This window comes from Lissotriton helveticus, chromosome 8 (assembly GCF_964261635.1).
Source record: "Lissotriton helveticus chromosome 8, aLisHel1.1, whole genome shotgun sequence".
NCBI lineage: Eukaryota > Metazoa > Chordata > Amphibia > Caudata > Salamandridae > Lissotriton > Lissotriton helveticus.
In genome coordinates, this window is record NC_136069.1 from 40,776,121 (window position 1) to 40,794,110 (window position 17,990).

Sequence of the window (17,990 nt, forward strand, 5' to 3'; positions counted from 1 at the left end):
CAGACCACACCAAGAACAGAGCACTGGCGGACTACACCTAGAACAAAGCACAGACAGAACGCACCTAAAACACAGCACTGGCAGACCACACCAAGAACAGAGCACTGACAGACTACACCTTGAACACAGCACTGACAGACCACACCAAGAACAGAGCACTGACAGGCTACACCAAGAACAGAGCACTGACAGAACAGAGCACTGACAAACCACTCCTAGAACAGAGCACTGGCTGACTACACCTAGAACCGTGCACTGGCAGAATAGAGCACTGACAGACCACACCTAGAACAGAGCACTGGCTGACTACACCTAGAACAGAGCACTGACAGGCCACACCAAGAACAGAGCTCTGACAGACCACACCAAGAACAGAGCACTAGCTGACTACACCTAGAACAGAGCACTGACAGACTGCTCCTAGGACAGAGCACTGACAGACCGCATCAAGAACAGAGCACTGGCTGACTACACCTAGAACAGAGCACTGACAGACCACACTGAGAACAGAGCACTGACAGACCACACTGAGAACAGAGCACAGACAGACCACACCAAGAACAGAGTACTGGCTGACTACACCTAGAACAGAGCACAGACAGAACGCACCTAGAACAGAGCACTGGCAGACCACACCAATAACAGAGCACTGACAGACCTCACCAAGAACAGAGCACTGACAGACCACACCTAGAATAGAGCACTGACAGGCCACACCAAGAACAGAACACTGAGAGACCGCACCAAGAACAGAGCACTGACAGACCACACTGAGAACAGAGCACTGGCTGACTACACCTAGAACAGAGCACAGACAGAACACACCTAGAACACAGCACTGACAGACCACACCTAGAACAGAGCACTGACAGGCTACACCAAGAACAGAGCACTGATAGAACAGAGCACTGACAGACCACACCTAGAACAGAGCACTGGCTGACTACACCTAGAACAGAGCACTGACAGGCCACACCAAGAACAGAGCTCTGACAGACCACACCAAGAACAGAGCATTAGCTGACTACACCTAGAACAGAGCACTGACAGACTGCTCCTAGGACAGAGCACTGAGAGACCGCACCAAGAACAGAGCACTGGCTGACTACACCTAGAACAGAGCACTGACAGACCACACTGAGAACAGAGCACTGACAGACCACACTGAGAACAGAGCACAGACAGACCACACCAAGAACAGAGTACTGGCTGACTACACCTAGAACAGAGCACAGACAGAACGCACCTAGAACAGAGCACTGGCAGACCACACCAAGAACAGAGCACTGACAGACCACACCAAGAACAGAGCACTGACAGACCACACCAAGAACAGAGCACTGGCTGACTACACCTAGAATAGAGCACTGACAGGCCACACCAAGAACAGAACACTGAGAGACCGCACCAAGAACAGAGCACTGACAGACCACACTGAGAACAGAGCACTGGCTGACTACACCTAGAACAGAGCACAGACAGAACACACCTAGAACACAGCACTGACAGACCACACCTAGAACAGAGCACTGACAGGCTACACCAAGAACAGAGCACTGATAGAACAGAGCACTGACAGACCACACCTAGAACAGTGCACTGACAGACCACAGCTGGAAGAGATCACTGACAGACCACACCAAGAACAGAGCACTGACAGACCACACCTAGAACAGAGCACTGACAGACCAAACCTAGAACAGAGCACTGACAGACTACACCTAGAACAGAGCACTGACAGGCTACATCTTGACAAAGCACTGACAGGCTGCACCTAGAACAGAGCACTGGCAGACTACACCTAGAACAGAGCACTGGCAGAACAGAGCACTGACAGGCTACACCAAGAACAGAGCACTGGCTGACTACACCTAGAACAGAGCACTGACCGACCGCACCTAGAACAGAGCACTGGCAGGCCACACCAAGAACAGAGCATGGACAGACCACACCAAGAACAGAGCATGGACAGACCACACCAAGAACAGAACACTGACTGACCACACCAAGAACAGAGCACTGACAGACCACACCTAGAACAGAGCACTGACAGGCTACTCCAAGAACAGAGCACTGACAGACCACACCTAGAACAGAGCACTTACAGACCACACCTAACACAGAGCACTGCCAGACCACACAAAGAACAGAGCACTGGCTGACTACACCTAGAACAGAGCACTGACAGACCTCACCAAGAACAGAGCACTGGCTGTCTACACCTACAACAGAGCACTGACAGGCCACACCAAGAACAGAACACTGAGAGACCGCACCAAGAACAGAGCACTGACAGACCACACTGAGAACAGAGCACTGGCTGACTACACCTAGAACAGAGCACAGACAGAACACACCTAGAACACAGCACTGACAGACCACACCTAGAACAGAGCACTGACAGGCTACACCAATAACAGAGCACTGATAGAACAGAGCACTGACAGACCACACCTAGAACAGTGCACTGACAGACCACAGCTGGAAGAGATCACTGACAGACCACACCAAGAACAGAGCACTGACAGACCACACCTAGAACAGAGCACTGACAGACCAAACCTAGAACAGAGCACTGACAGACTACACCTAGAACAGAGCACTGACAGGCTACATCTTGACAAAGCACTGACAGGCTGCACCTAGAACAGAGCACTGGCAGACTACACCTAGAACAGAGCACTGGCAGAACAGAGCACTGACAGGCTACACCAAGAACAGAGCACTGGCTGACTACACCTAGAACAGAGCACTGACCGACCGCACCTAGAACAGAGCACTGGCAGGCCACACCAAGAACAGAGCATGGACAGACCACACCAAGAACAGAACACTGACTGACCACACCAAGAACAGAGCACTGACAGGCTACTCCTAGAACAGAGCACTGACAGACCACACCTAGAACAGAGCACTTACAGACCACACCTAACACAGAGCACTGCCAGACCACACAAAGAACAGAGCACTGGCTGACTACACCTAGAACAGAGCACTGACAGACCTCACCAAGAACAGAGCACTGGCTGTCTACACCTACAACAGAGCACTGACAGGCCACAGCAAGAACAGAACACTGACAGACCACACCTAGAACAGAGCACTGACAGGCTACTCCTAGAACAGAGCACTGACAGACCACACCTAGAACAGAGCACTTACAGACCACACCTAACACAGAGCACTGCCAGACCACACAAAGAACAGAGCACTGGCTGACTACACCTAGAACAGAGCACTGACAGACCTCACCAAGAACAGAGCACTGGCTGTCTACACCTACAACAGAGCACTGACAGGCCACAGCAAGAACAGAACACTGACAGACCGCACCAAGAACAGAGCACTGACAGACCACACTAAGAACAGAGGACTGGCTGACTACACCTAGAACAGAGCACAGACAGAACGCACCGAGAACAGAGCACTGGCAGACCACACCTAGAACAGAGCACAGACACAACGCACCGAGAACAGAGCATTGGCTGACTACACCTAGAACAGACCACAGACAGACCGCACGAGAACAGAGCACTGGCAGACCACACCAAGAACAGAGCACTGTCTGACTACACCTAGAACAGAGCACAGACAGAACGCACTGAGAACAGAGCACTGGCAGACCACAACAAGAACAGAGCATTGGCTGACTACACCTAGAACCCAACAGACCACTGACAGATCACGCCTAGAACAGAGCACTGACGGACCCCACCAAGAACAAAGCACTGACAGACCACACCTAGAACAGTGCACTGACAGACCACACCAAGAACAGAGCATCTACAGACCACACCTAGAACAGAGCACTGACAGACTACACCTAGAACAGAGCACTGGCTGACTACACCTAGAACAGAGCACTGACATGCCACACCAAGAACAGAGCTCTGACAGACCACACCAAGAACAGAGCACTGGCTGACTACACCTAGAACAGAGCACTGACAGACCACACTAAGAACAGAGCACTGACAGACCACACCTAAAACAGAGCACTGACAGACCACACTGAGAACAGAGCACAAACAGACCACACCAAGAACAGAGCACTGGCGGACTACACCTAGAACAAAGCACAGACAGAACGCACCTAAAACACAGCACTGGCAGACCACACCAAGAACAGAGCACTGACAGACTACACCTTGAACACAGCACTGACAGACCGCACCGAGAACAGAGCACTGTAAGACCACACCAAGAACAGAGCACTGGCTGACTACACCTAGAACAGAGCACAGACAGACCGCACCAAGAACAGAGCACCGACAGACCTCACCTAGAACAGAGCACTGACAGACCCCACCTAGAACAGAGCACTGACAGGCTACACCAAGAACAATGCACTGGCAGACCACACCTAGAACAGAGCACTGACTGACCGCACCTAGAACAGAGCACTGACAGACTACACCTAGAACAGAGCACTGCTAGACCACACCAAAAACAGAGCACTGGCTGACTACTCCTAGAACAGAGCACTGACAGGCCACACCAAGAACAGAGCACTGACAGACCACACCTAGAACAGAGCACTGACAGACCACACCTAGAACAGAGCACTGACAGACCCCACCTAGAACAGAGCACTGACAGGCTACACCAAGAACAATGCACTGGCAGACCACACCTAGAACAGAGCACTGACTGACCGCACCTAGAACAGAGCACTGACAGACTACACCTAGAACAGAGCACTGCCAGACCACACCAAAAACAGAGCACTGGCTGACTACTCCTAGAACAGAGCACTGACAGGCCACACCAAGAACAGAGCACTGACAGACCTCACCAAGAACAGAGCATTGACAGCCCACACCAAGAACAGAACACTGACAGACCTCACCAAGAACAGAGCCCTGACAGACCACACTGAGAACAGAGCACTGGCTGACTACACCTAGAACAGAGCACAGACAGAACGCACCGAGAACAGAGCACTGGCAGACCACACCTAGAGCAAAGCACAGACAGAACACACCGAGAACAGAGCACTGGCTGACTACACCTAGAACAGAGCACAGACAGACCACACCGAGAACAGAGCACTGTAAGACCACACCAAGAACAGAGCACTGGCTGACTACACCTAGAACAGAGCACAGACAGACCGCACCGAGAACAGAGCACTGGCAGACCACACCGAGAACAGAGCACTGGCTGACTACACCTAGAACAGAGCACAGACAGACCACACCGAGAACAGAGCACTGGCAGACCACAACAAGAACAGAGCACTGGCTGACTACACCTAGAACCCAACAGACCACACCTAGAACAGAGCACTGACAGAACACGCCTAGAACAGAGCACTGACAGACCCCACCAAGAACAGAGCACTGGCTGACTACACCTAGAACCGTGCACTGGCAGAATAGAGCACTGACACACCACACCTAGAACAGAGCATTGGCTGACTACACCTAGAACAGAGCACTGACAGGCCACACCAAGAACAGAGCTCTGACAGACCACACCAAGAACAGAGCACTAGCTGACTACACCTAGAACAGAGCACTGACAGACTGCTCCTAGGACAGAGCACTGACAGACCGCACCAAGAACAGAGCACTGGCTGACTACCCCTAGAACAGAGCACTGACAGACCACACTGAGAACAGAGCTCTGACAGACCACACCTAGAACAGAGCACTGACAGGCCACACCAAGAACAGAGCTCTGACAGACCACACTAAGAACAGGGCACTGGCTGACTACACCTAGAACAGAGCACTGACAGACTGCTCCTAGGACAGAGCACTGACAGACCGCACCTAGAACAGAGCACTGGCTGCCTACACCTACAACAGAGCACTGACAGACCACACTGAGAACAGAGCACTGGCTGACTACACCTAGAACAGAGCACTGACAGACTGCTTCTAGGACAGAGCACAGACAGACTGCACCGAGAACAGAGCACTGGCAGACCACAACAAGAACAGAGCACTGGCTGACTACACCTAGAACAGAGCACTGACAGACTGCTCCTAGGACAGAGCACTGACAGACCGCACCTAGAACATAGCACTGGCTGCCTACACCTAGAACAGAGCACTGACAGACCACACTGAGAACAGAGCACTGGCTGACTACACCTAGAACAGAGCACTGACAGACTGCTCATAGGACAGAGCACAGACAGACCGCACCAAGAACAGAGCTCTGACAGACTACACCAAGAACAGAGCACTGGCTGACTACACCTAGAACAGAGCACTGACAGTCTGCTCCTAGGACAGAGCACAGACAGACCGCACCGAGAACAGAGAACTGGCAGACCACAACAAGAACAGAGCACTGACTGACTACACCTAGAACCCAACAGACCACACCTAGAACAGAGCACTGACAGAACACGCCTAGAACAAAGCACTGACAGACCCCACCAAGAACAAAGCACTGACAGACCACACCTAGAACAAAGCACTGACAGACCACACCTAGAACAGAGCACTGGCAGACTACACCTTGAACAGAGCACTGGCATAACAGAGCACTGACAGGCCACACCTAGAACAGAGCACTGACAGAACAGAGCACTGACAAACCACTCCTAGAACAGAGCACTGGCTGACTACACCTAGAACCGTGCACTGGCAGAATAGAGCACTGACAGACCACACCTAGAACAGAGCACTGGCTGACTACACCTAGAACAGAGCACTGACAGGCCACACCAAGAACAGAGCTCTGACAGACCACACCAAGAACAGAGCACTAGCTGACTACACCTAGAACAGAGCACTGACAGACTGCTCCTAGGACAGAGCACTGACAGACCGCACCAAGAACAGAGCACTGGCTGACTACACCTAGAACAGAGCACTGACAGACCACACTGAGAACAGAGCACTGACAGACCACACTGAGAACAGAGCACAGACAGACCACACCAAGAACAGAGTACTGGCTGACTACACCTAGAACAGAGCACAGACAGAACGCACCTAGAACAGAGCACTGGCAGACCACACCAAGAACAGAGCACTGACAGACCTCACCAAGAACAGAGCACTGACAGACCACACCAAGAACAGAGCACTGGCTGACTACACCTAGAATAGAGCACTGACAGGCCACACCAAGAACAGAACACTGAGAGACCGCACCAAGAACAGAGCACTGACAGACCACACTGAGAACAGAGCACTGGCTGACTACACCTAGAACAGAGCACATACAGAACACACCTAGAACACAGCACTGACTGACCACACCTAGAACAGAGCACTGACAGGCTACACCAAGAACAGAGCACTGATAGAACAGAGCACTGACAGACCACACCTAGAACAGAGCACTGGCTGACTACACCTAGAACAGAGCACTGACAGGCCACACCAAGAACAGAGCTCTGACAGACCACACCAAGAACAGAGCACTAGCTGACTACACCTAGAACAGAGCACTGACAGACTGCTCCTAGGACAGAGCACTGACAGACCGCACCAAGAACAGAGCACTGGCTGACTACACCTAGAACAGAGCACTGACAGACCACACTGAGAACAGAGCACTGACAGACCACACTGAGAACAGAGCACAGACAGACCACACCAAGAACAGAGTACTGGCTGACTACACCTAGAACAGAGCACAGACAGAACGCACCTAGAACAGAGCACTGGCAGACCACACCAAGAACAGAGCACTGACAGACCTCACCAAGAACAGAGCACTGACAGACCACACCAAGAACAGAGCACTGGCTGACTACACCTAGAATAGAGCACTGACAGGCCACACCAAGAACAGAACACTGAGAGACCGCACCAAGAACAGAGCACTGACAGACCACACTGAGAACAGAGCACTGGCTGACTACACCTAGAACAGAGCACAGACAGAACACACCTAGAACACAGCACTGACAGACCACACCTAGAACAGAGCACTGACAGTCTACACCAAGAACAGAGCACTGATAGAACAGAGCACTGACAGACCACACCTAGAACAGTGCACTGACAGACCACAGCTGGAAGAGATCACTGACAGACCACACCAAGAACAGAGCACTGACAGACCACACCTAGAACAGAGCACTGACAGACCAAACCTAGAACAGAGCACTGACAGACTACACCTAGAACAGAGCACTGACAGGCTGCACCTAGAACAGAGCACTGGCAGACTACACCTAGAACAGAGCACTGGCAGAACAGAGCACTGACAGGCTACACCAAGAACAGAGCACTGGCTGACTACACCTAGAACAGAGCACTGACCGACCGCACCTAGAACAGAGCACTGGCAGGCCACACCAAGAACAGAGCATGGACAGACCACACCAAGAACAGAACACTGACTGACCACACCAAGAACAGAGCACTGACAGACCACACCTAGAACAGAGCACTGACAGGCTACTCCAAGAACAGAGCACTGACAGACCACACCTAGAACAGAGCACTTACAGACCACACCTAACACAGAGCACTGCCAGACCACACAAAGAACAGAGCACTGGCTGACTACACCTAGAACAGAGCACTGACAGACCTCACCAAGAACAGAGCACTGGCTGTCTACACCTACAACAGAGCACTGACAGGCCACAGCAAGAACAGAACACTGACAGACCGCACCAAGAACAGAGCACTGACAGACCACACTAAGAACAGAGGACTGGCTGACTACACCTAGAACAGAGCACAGACAGAACGCACCGAGAACAGAGCACTGGCAGACCACACCTAGAACAGAGCACAGACACAACGCACCGAGAACAGAGCATTGGCTGACTACACCTAGAACAGAGCACAGACAGACCGCACGAGAACAGAGCACTGGCAGACCACACCAAGAACAGAGCACTGTCTGACTACACCTAGAACAGAGCACAGACAGAACGCACTGAGAACAGAGCACTGGCAGACCACAACAAGAACAGAGCATTGGCTGACTACACCTAGAACCCAACAGACCACTGACAGATCACGCCTAGAACAGAGCACTGACGGACCCCACCAAGAACAAAGCACTGACAGACCACACCTAGAACAGTGCACTGACAGACCACACCAAGAACAGAGCATCTACAGACCACACCTAGAACAGAGCACTGACAGACTACACCTAGAACAGAGCACTGGCTGACTACACCTAGAACAGAGCACTGACAGACCACACTAAGAACAGAGCACTGACAGACCACACCAAGAACAGAGCACTGGCGGACTACACCTAGAACAAAGCACAGACAGAACGCACCTAAAACACAGCACTGGCAGACCACACCAAGAACACAGCACTGACAGACTACACCTTGAACACAGCACTGACAGACCACACCTAGAACAGAGCACTGACAGAACACGCCTAGAACAGAGCACTGACAGACCCCACCAAGAACAAAGCACTGACGGACCACACCTAGAACAGTGCACTGACAGACCACACCAAGAACAAAGCATCGACAGACCACACCTAGAACAGAGCACTGACAGACCACACCTAGAACAGAGCACTGGCAGACTACACCTTGAACAGAGCACTGGCATAACAGAGCACTGACAGACCACACCTAGAACAGAGCACTGACAGAACAGAGCACTGACAAACCACTCCTAGAACAGAGCACTGGCTGACTACACCTAGAACCGTGCACTGGCAGAATAGAGCACTGACACACCACACCTAGAACAGAGCATTGGCTGACTACACCTAGAACAGAGCACTGACAGGCCACACCAAGAACAGAGCTCTGACAGACCACACCAAGAACAGAGCACTAGCTGACTACACCTAGAACAGAGCACTGACAGACTGCTCCTAGGACAGAGCACTGACAGACCGCACCAAGAACAGAGCACTGGCTGACTACCCCTAGAACAGAGCACTGACAGACCACACTGAGAACAGAGCACTGACAGGCCACACCAAGAACAGAGCTCTGACAGACCACACTAAGAACAGGGCACTGGCTGACTACACCTAGAACAGAGCACTGACAGACTGCTCCTAGGACAGAGCACTGACAGACCGCACCTAGAACAGAGCACTGGCTGCCTACACCTACAACAGAGCACTGACAGACCACACTGAGAACAGAGCACTGGCTGACTACACCTAGAACAGAGCACTGACAGACTGCTTCTAGGACAGAGAACAGACAGACTGCACCGAGAACAGAGCACTGGCAGACCACAACAAGAACAGAGCACTGGCTGACTACACCTAGAACAGAGCACTGACAGACTGCTCCTAGGACAGAGCACTGACAGACCGCACCTAGAACATAGCACTGGCTGCCTACACCTAGAACAGAGCACTGACAGACCACACTGAGAACAGAGCACTGGCTGACTACACCTAGAACAGAGCACTGACAGACTGCTCATAGGACAGAGCACAGACAGACCGCACCAAGAACAGAGCTCTGACAGACTACACCAAGAACAGAGCACTGGCTGACTACACCTAGAACAGAGCACTGACAGTCTGCTCCTAGGACAGAGCACAGACAGACCGCACCGAGAACAGAGAACTGGCAGACCACAACAAGAACAGAGCACTGACTGACTACACCTAGAACCCAACAGACCACACCTAGAACAGAGCACTGACAGAACACGCCTAGAACAAAGCACTGACAGACCCCACCAAGAACAAAGCACTGACAGACCACACCTAGAACAAAGCACTGACAGACCACACCTAGAACAGAGCACTGGCAGACTACACCTTGAACAGAGCACTGGCATAACAGAGCACTGACAGGCCACACCTAGAACAGAGCACTGACAGAACAGAGCACTGACAAACCACTCCTAGAACAGAGCACTGGCTGACTACACCTAGAACCGTGCACTGGCAGAATAGAGCACTGACAGACCACACCTAGAACAGAGCACTGGCTGACTACACCTAGAACAGAGCACTGACAGGCCACACCAAGAACAGAGCTCTGACAGACCACACCAAGAACAGAGCACTAGCTGACTACACCTAGAACAGAACACTGACAGACTGCTCCTAGGACAGAGCACTGACAGACCGCACCAAGAACAGAGCACTGGCTGACTACACCTAGAACAGAGCACTGACAGACCACACTGAGAACAGAGCACTGACAGACCACACTGAGAACAGAGCACAGACAGACCACACCAAGAACAGAGCACTGGCTGACTACACCTAGAATAGAGCACTGACAGGCCACACCAAGAACAGAACACTGAGAGACCGCACCAAGAACAGAGCACTGACAGACCACACTGAGAACAGAGCACTGGCTGACTACACCTAGAACAGAGCACATACAGAACACACCTAGAACACAGCACTGACTGACCACACCTAGAACAGAGCACTGACAGGCTACACCAAGAACAGAGCACTGATAGAACAGAGCACTGACAGACCACACCTAGAACAGAGCACTGGCTGACTACACCTAGAACAGAGCACTGACAGGCCACACCAAGAACAGAGCTCTGACAGACCACACCAAGAACAGAGCACTAGCTGACTACACCTAGATCAGAGCACTGACAGACTGCTCCTAGGACAGAGCACTGACAGACCGCACCAAGAACAGAGCACTGGCTGACTACACCTAGAACAGAGCACTGACAGACCACACTGAGAACAGAGCACTGACAGACCACACTGAGAACAGAGCACAGACAGACCACACCAAGAACAGAGTACTGGCTGACTACACCTAGAACAGAGCACAGACAGAACGCACCTAGAACAGAGCACTGGCAGACCACACCAAGAACAGAGCACTGACAGACCTCACCAAGAACAGAGCACTGACAGACCACACCAAGAACAGAGCACTGGCTGACTACACCTAGAATAGAGCACTGACAGGCCACACCAAGAACAGAACACTGAGAGACCGCACCAAGAACAGAGCACTGACAGACCACACTGAGAACAGAGCACTGGCTGACTACACCTAGAACAGAGCACAGACAGAACACACCTAGAACACAGCACTGACAGACCACACCTAGAACAGAGCACTGACAGTCTACACCAAGAACAGAGCACTGATAGAACAGAGCACTGACAGACCACACCTAGAACAGTGCACTGACAGACCACAGCTGGAAGAGATCACTGACAGACCACACCAAGAACAGAGCACTGACAGACCACACCTAGAACAGAGCACTGACAGACAAAACCTAGAACAGAGCACTGACAGACTACACCTAGAACAGAGCACTGACAGGCTGCACCTAGAACAGAGCACTGGCAGACTACACCTAGAACAGAGCACTGGCAGAACAGAGCACTGACAAGCTACACCAAGAACAGAGCACTGGCTGACTACACCTAGAACAGAGCACTGACCGACCGCACCTAGAACAGAGCACTGGCAGGCCACACCAAGAACAGAGCATGGACAGACCACACCAAGAACAGAACACTGACTGACCACACCAAGAACAGAGCACTGACAGACCACACCTAGAACAGAGCACTGACAGGCTACTCCAAGAACAGAGCACTGACAGACCACACCTAGAACAGAGCACTTACAGACCACACCTAACACAGAGCACTGCCAGACCACACAAAGAACAGAGCACTGGCTGACTACACCTAGAACAGAGCACTGACAGACCTCACCAAGAACAGAGCACTGGCTGTCTACACCTACAACAGAGCACTGACAGGCCACAGCAAGAACAGAACACTGACAGACCGCACCAAGAACAGAGCACTGACAGACCACACTAAGAACAGAGGACTGGCTGACTACACCTAGAACAGAGCACAGACAGAACGCACCGAGAACAGAGCACTGGCAGACCACACCTAGAACAGAGCACAGACACAACGCACCGAGAACAGAGCATTGGCTGACTACACCTAGAACAGAGCACAGACAGACCGCACGAGAACAGAGCACTGGCAGACCACACCAAGAACAGAGCACTGTCTGACTACACCTAGAACAGAGCACAGACAGAACGCACTGAGAACAGAGCACTGGCAGACCACAACAAGAACAGAGCATTGGCTGACTACACCTAGAACCCAACAGACCACTGACAGATCACGCCTAGAACAGAGCACTGACGGACCCCACCAAGAACAAAGCACTGACAGACCACACCTAGAACAGTGCACTGACAGACCACACCAAGAACAGAGCATCTACAGACCACACCTAGAACAGAGCACTGACAGACTACACCTAGAACAGAGCACTGGCTGACTACACCTAGAACAGAGCACTGACAGACCACACTAAGAACAGAGCACTGACAGACCACACCAAGAACAGAGCACTGGCGGACTACACCTAGAACAAAGCACAGACAGAACGCACCTAAAACACAGCACTGGCAGACCACACCAAGAACAGAGCACTGACAGACTACACCTTGAACACAGCACTGACAGACCACACCAAGAACAGAGCACTGACAGGCTACACCAAGAACAGAGCACTGACAGAACAGAGCACTGACAAACCACTCCTAGAACAGAGCACTGGCTGACTACACCTAGAACCGTGCACTGGCAGAATAGAGCACTGACAGACCACACCTAGAACAGAGCACTGGCTGACTACACCTAGAACAGAGCACTGACAGGCCACACCAAGAACAGAGCTCTGACAGACCACACCAAGAACAGAGCACTGGCTGACTACACCTAGAATAGAGCACTGACAGGCCACACCAAGAACAGAACACTGAGAGACCGCACCAAGAACAGAGCACTGACAGACCACACTGAGAACAGAGCACTGGCTGACTACACCTAGAACAGAGCACAGACAGAACACACCTAGAACACAGCACTGACAGACCACACCTAGAACAGAGCACTGACAGGCTACACCAAGAACAGAGCACTGATAGAACAGAGCACTGACAGACCACACCTAGAACAGAGCACTGGCTGACTACACCTAGAACAGAGCACTGACAGGCCACACCAAGAACAGAGCTCTGACAGACCACACCAAGAACAGAGCATTAGCTGACTACACCTAGAACAGAGCACTGACAGACTGCTCCTAGGACAGAGCACTGAGAGACCGCACCAAGAACAGAGCACTGGCTGACTACACCTAGAACAGAGCACTGACAGACCACACTGAGAACAGAGCACTGACAGACCACACTGAGAACAGAGCACAGACAGACCACACCAAGAACAGAGTACTGGCTGACTACACCTAGAACAGAGCACAGACAGAACGCACCTAGAACAGAGCACTGGCAGACCACACCAAGAACAGAGCACTGACAGACCTCACCAAGAACAGAGCACTGACAGACCACACCAAGAACAGAGCACTGGCTGACTACACCTAGAATAGAGCACTGACAGGCCACACCAAGAACAGAACACTGAGAGACCGCACCAAGAACAGAGCACTGACAGACCACACTGAGAACAGAGCACTGGCTGACTACACCTAGAACAGAGCACAGACAGAACACACCTAGAACACAGCACTGACAGACCACACCTAGAACAGAGCACTGACAGACCACACCTAGAACAGTGCACTGACAGACCACAGCTGGAAGAGATCACTGACAGACCACACCAAGAACAGAGCACTGACAGACCACACCTAGAACAGAGCACTGACAGACCAAACCTAGAACAGAGCACTGACAGACTACACCTAGAACAGAGCACTGACAGGCTACATCTTGACAAAGCACTGACAGGCTGCACCTAGAACAGAGCACTGGCAGACTACACCTAGAACAGAGCACTGGCAGAACAGAGCACTGACAGGCAACACCAAGAACAGAGCACTGGCTGACTACACCTAGAACAGAGCACTGACCGACCGCACCTAGAACAGAGCACTGGCAGGCCACACCAAGAACAGAGCATGGACAGACCACACCAAGAACAGAACACTGACTGACCACACCAAGAACAGAGCACTGACAGACCACACCTAGAACAGAGCACTGACAGGCTACTCCAAGAACAGAGCACTGACAGACCACACCTAGAACAGAGCACTTACAGACCACACCTAACACAGAGCACTGCCAGACCACACAAAGAACAGAGCACTGGCTGACTACACCTAGAACAGAGCACTGACAGACCTCACCAAGAACAGAGCACTGGCTGTCTACACCTACAACAGAGCACTGACAGGCCACACCAAGAACAGAACACTGAGAGACCGCACCAAGAACAGAGCACTGACAGACCACACTGAGAACAGAGCACTGGCTGACTACACCTAGAACAGAGCACAGACAGAACACACCTAGAACACAGCACTGACAGACCACACCTAGAACAGAGCACTGACAGGCTACACCAAGAACAGAGCACTGATAGAACAGAGCACTGACAGACCACACCTAGAACAGTGCACTGACAGACCACAGCTGGAAGAGATCACTGACAGACCACACCAAGAACAGAGCACTGACAGACCACACCTAGAACAGAGCACTGACAGACCAAACCTAGAACAGAGCACTGACAGACTACACCTAGAACAGAGCACTGACAGGCTACATCTTGACAAAGCACTGACAGGCTGCACCTAGAACAGAGCACTGGCAGACTACACCTAGAACAGAGCACTGGCAGAACAGAGCACTGACAGGCTACACCAAGAACAGAGCACTGGCTGACTACACCTAGAACAGAGCACTGACCGACCGCACCTAGAACAGAGCACTGGCAGGCCACACCAAGAACAGAGCATGGACAGACCACACCAAGAACAGAACACTGACTGACCACACCAAGAACAGAGCACTGACAGACCACACCTAGAACAGAGCACTGACAGGCTACTCCAAGAACAGAGCACTGACAGACCACACCTAGAACAGAGCACTTACAGACCACACCTAACACAGAGCACTGCCAGACCACACAAAGAACAGAGCACTGGCTGACTACACCTAGAACAGAGCACTGACAGACCTCACCAAGAACAGAGCACTGGCTGTCTACACCTACAACAGAGCACTGACAGGCCACAGCAAGAACAGAACACTGACAGACCGCACCAAGAACAGAGCACTGACAGACCACACTAAGAACAGAGGACTGGCTGACTACACCTAGAACAGAGCACAGACAGAACGCACCGAGAACAGAGCACTGGCAGACCACACCTAGAACAGAGCACAGACACAACGCACCGAGAACAGAGCATTGGCTGACTACACCTAGAACAGAGCACAGACAGACCGCACGAGAACAGAGCACTGGCAGACCACACCAAGAACAGAGCACTGTCTGACTACACCTAGAACAGAGCACAGACAGAACGCACTGAGAACAGAGCACTGGCAGACCACAACAAGAACAGAGCATTGGCTGACTACACCTAGAACCCAACAGACCACTGACAGATCACGCCTAGAACAGAGCACTGACGGACCCCACCAAGAACAAAGCACTGACAGACCACACCTAGAACAGTGCACTGACAGACCACACCAAGAACAGAGCATCTACAGACCACACCTAGAACAGAGCACTGACAGACTACACCTAGAACAGAGCACTGGCTGACTACACCTAGAACAGAGCACTGACATGCCACACCAAGAACAGAGCTCTGACAGACCACACCAAGAACAGAGCACTGGCTGACTACACCTAGAACAGAGCACTGACAGACCACACTAAGAACAGAGCACTGACAGACCACACCTAAAACAGAGCACTGACAGACCACACTGAGAACAGAGCACAAACAGACCACACCAAGAACAGAGCACTGGCGGACTACACCTAGAACAAAGCACAGACAGAACGCACCTAAAACACAGCACTGGCAGACCACACCAAGAACAGAGCACTGACAGACTACACCTTGAACACAGCACTGACAGACCGCACCGAGAACAGAGCACTGTAAGACCACACCAAGAACAGAGCACTGGCTGACTACACCTAGAACAGAGCACAGACAGACCGCACCAAGAACAGAGCACCGACAGACCACACCTAGAACAGAGCACTGACAGACCCCACCTAGAACAGAGCACTGACAGGCTACACCAAGAACAATGCACTGGCAGACCACACCTAGAACAGAGCACTGACTGACCGCACCTAGAACAGAGCACTGACAGACTACACCTAGAACAGAGCACTGCTAGACCACACCAAAAACAGAGCACTGGCTGACTACTCCTAGAACAGAGCACTGACAGGCCACACCAAGAACAGAGCACTGACAGACCACACCTAGAACAGAGCACTGACAGACCACACCTAGAACAGAGCACTGACAGACCCCACCTAGAACAGAGCACTGACAGGCTACACCAAGAACAATGCACTGGCAGACCACACCTAGAACAGAGCACTGACTGACCGCACCTAGAACAGAGCACTGACAGACTACACCTAGAACAGAGCACTGCCAGACCACACCAAAAACAGAGCACTGGCTGACTACTCCTAGAACAGAGCACTGACAGGCCACACCAAGAACAGAGCACTGACAGACCTCACCAAGAACAGAGCATTGACAGCCCACACCAAGAACAGAACACTGACAGACCTCACCAAGAACAGAGCACTGACAGACCACACTGAGAACAGAGCACTGGCTGACTACACCTAGAACTGAGCACAGACAGAACGCACCGAGAACAGAGCACTGGCAGACCACACCTAGAGCAAAGCACAGACAGAACACACCGAGAACAGAGCACTGGCTGACTACACCTAGAACAGAGCACAGACAGACCACACCGAGAACAGAGCACTGTAAGACCACACCAAGAACAGAGCACTGGCTGACTACACCTAGAACAGAGCACAGACAGACCGCACCGAGAACAGAGCACTGGCAGACCACACCGAGAACAGAGCACTGGCTGACTACACCTAGAACAGAGCACAGACAGACCGCACCGAGAACAGAGCACTGGCAGACCACAACAAGAACAGAGCACTGGCTGACTACACCTAGAACCCAACAGACCACACCTAGAACAGAGCACTGACAGAACACGCCTAGAACAGAGCACTGACAGACCCCACCAAGA

General features: G+C 52.0%; 1 pseudogene across 1 annotated transcript in view; it reads left to right on the plus strand.

Moving 5' to 3' along the window:
• LOC144772306 (alanine--tRNA ligase, mitochondrial-like) overlaps positions 1 to 17,990 on the plus strand; it is a 444,475-nt pseudogene that overhangs the window by 394,688 nt on the left and 31,797 nt on the right. The window lies entirely within an intron of this gene.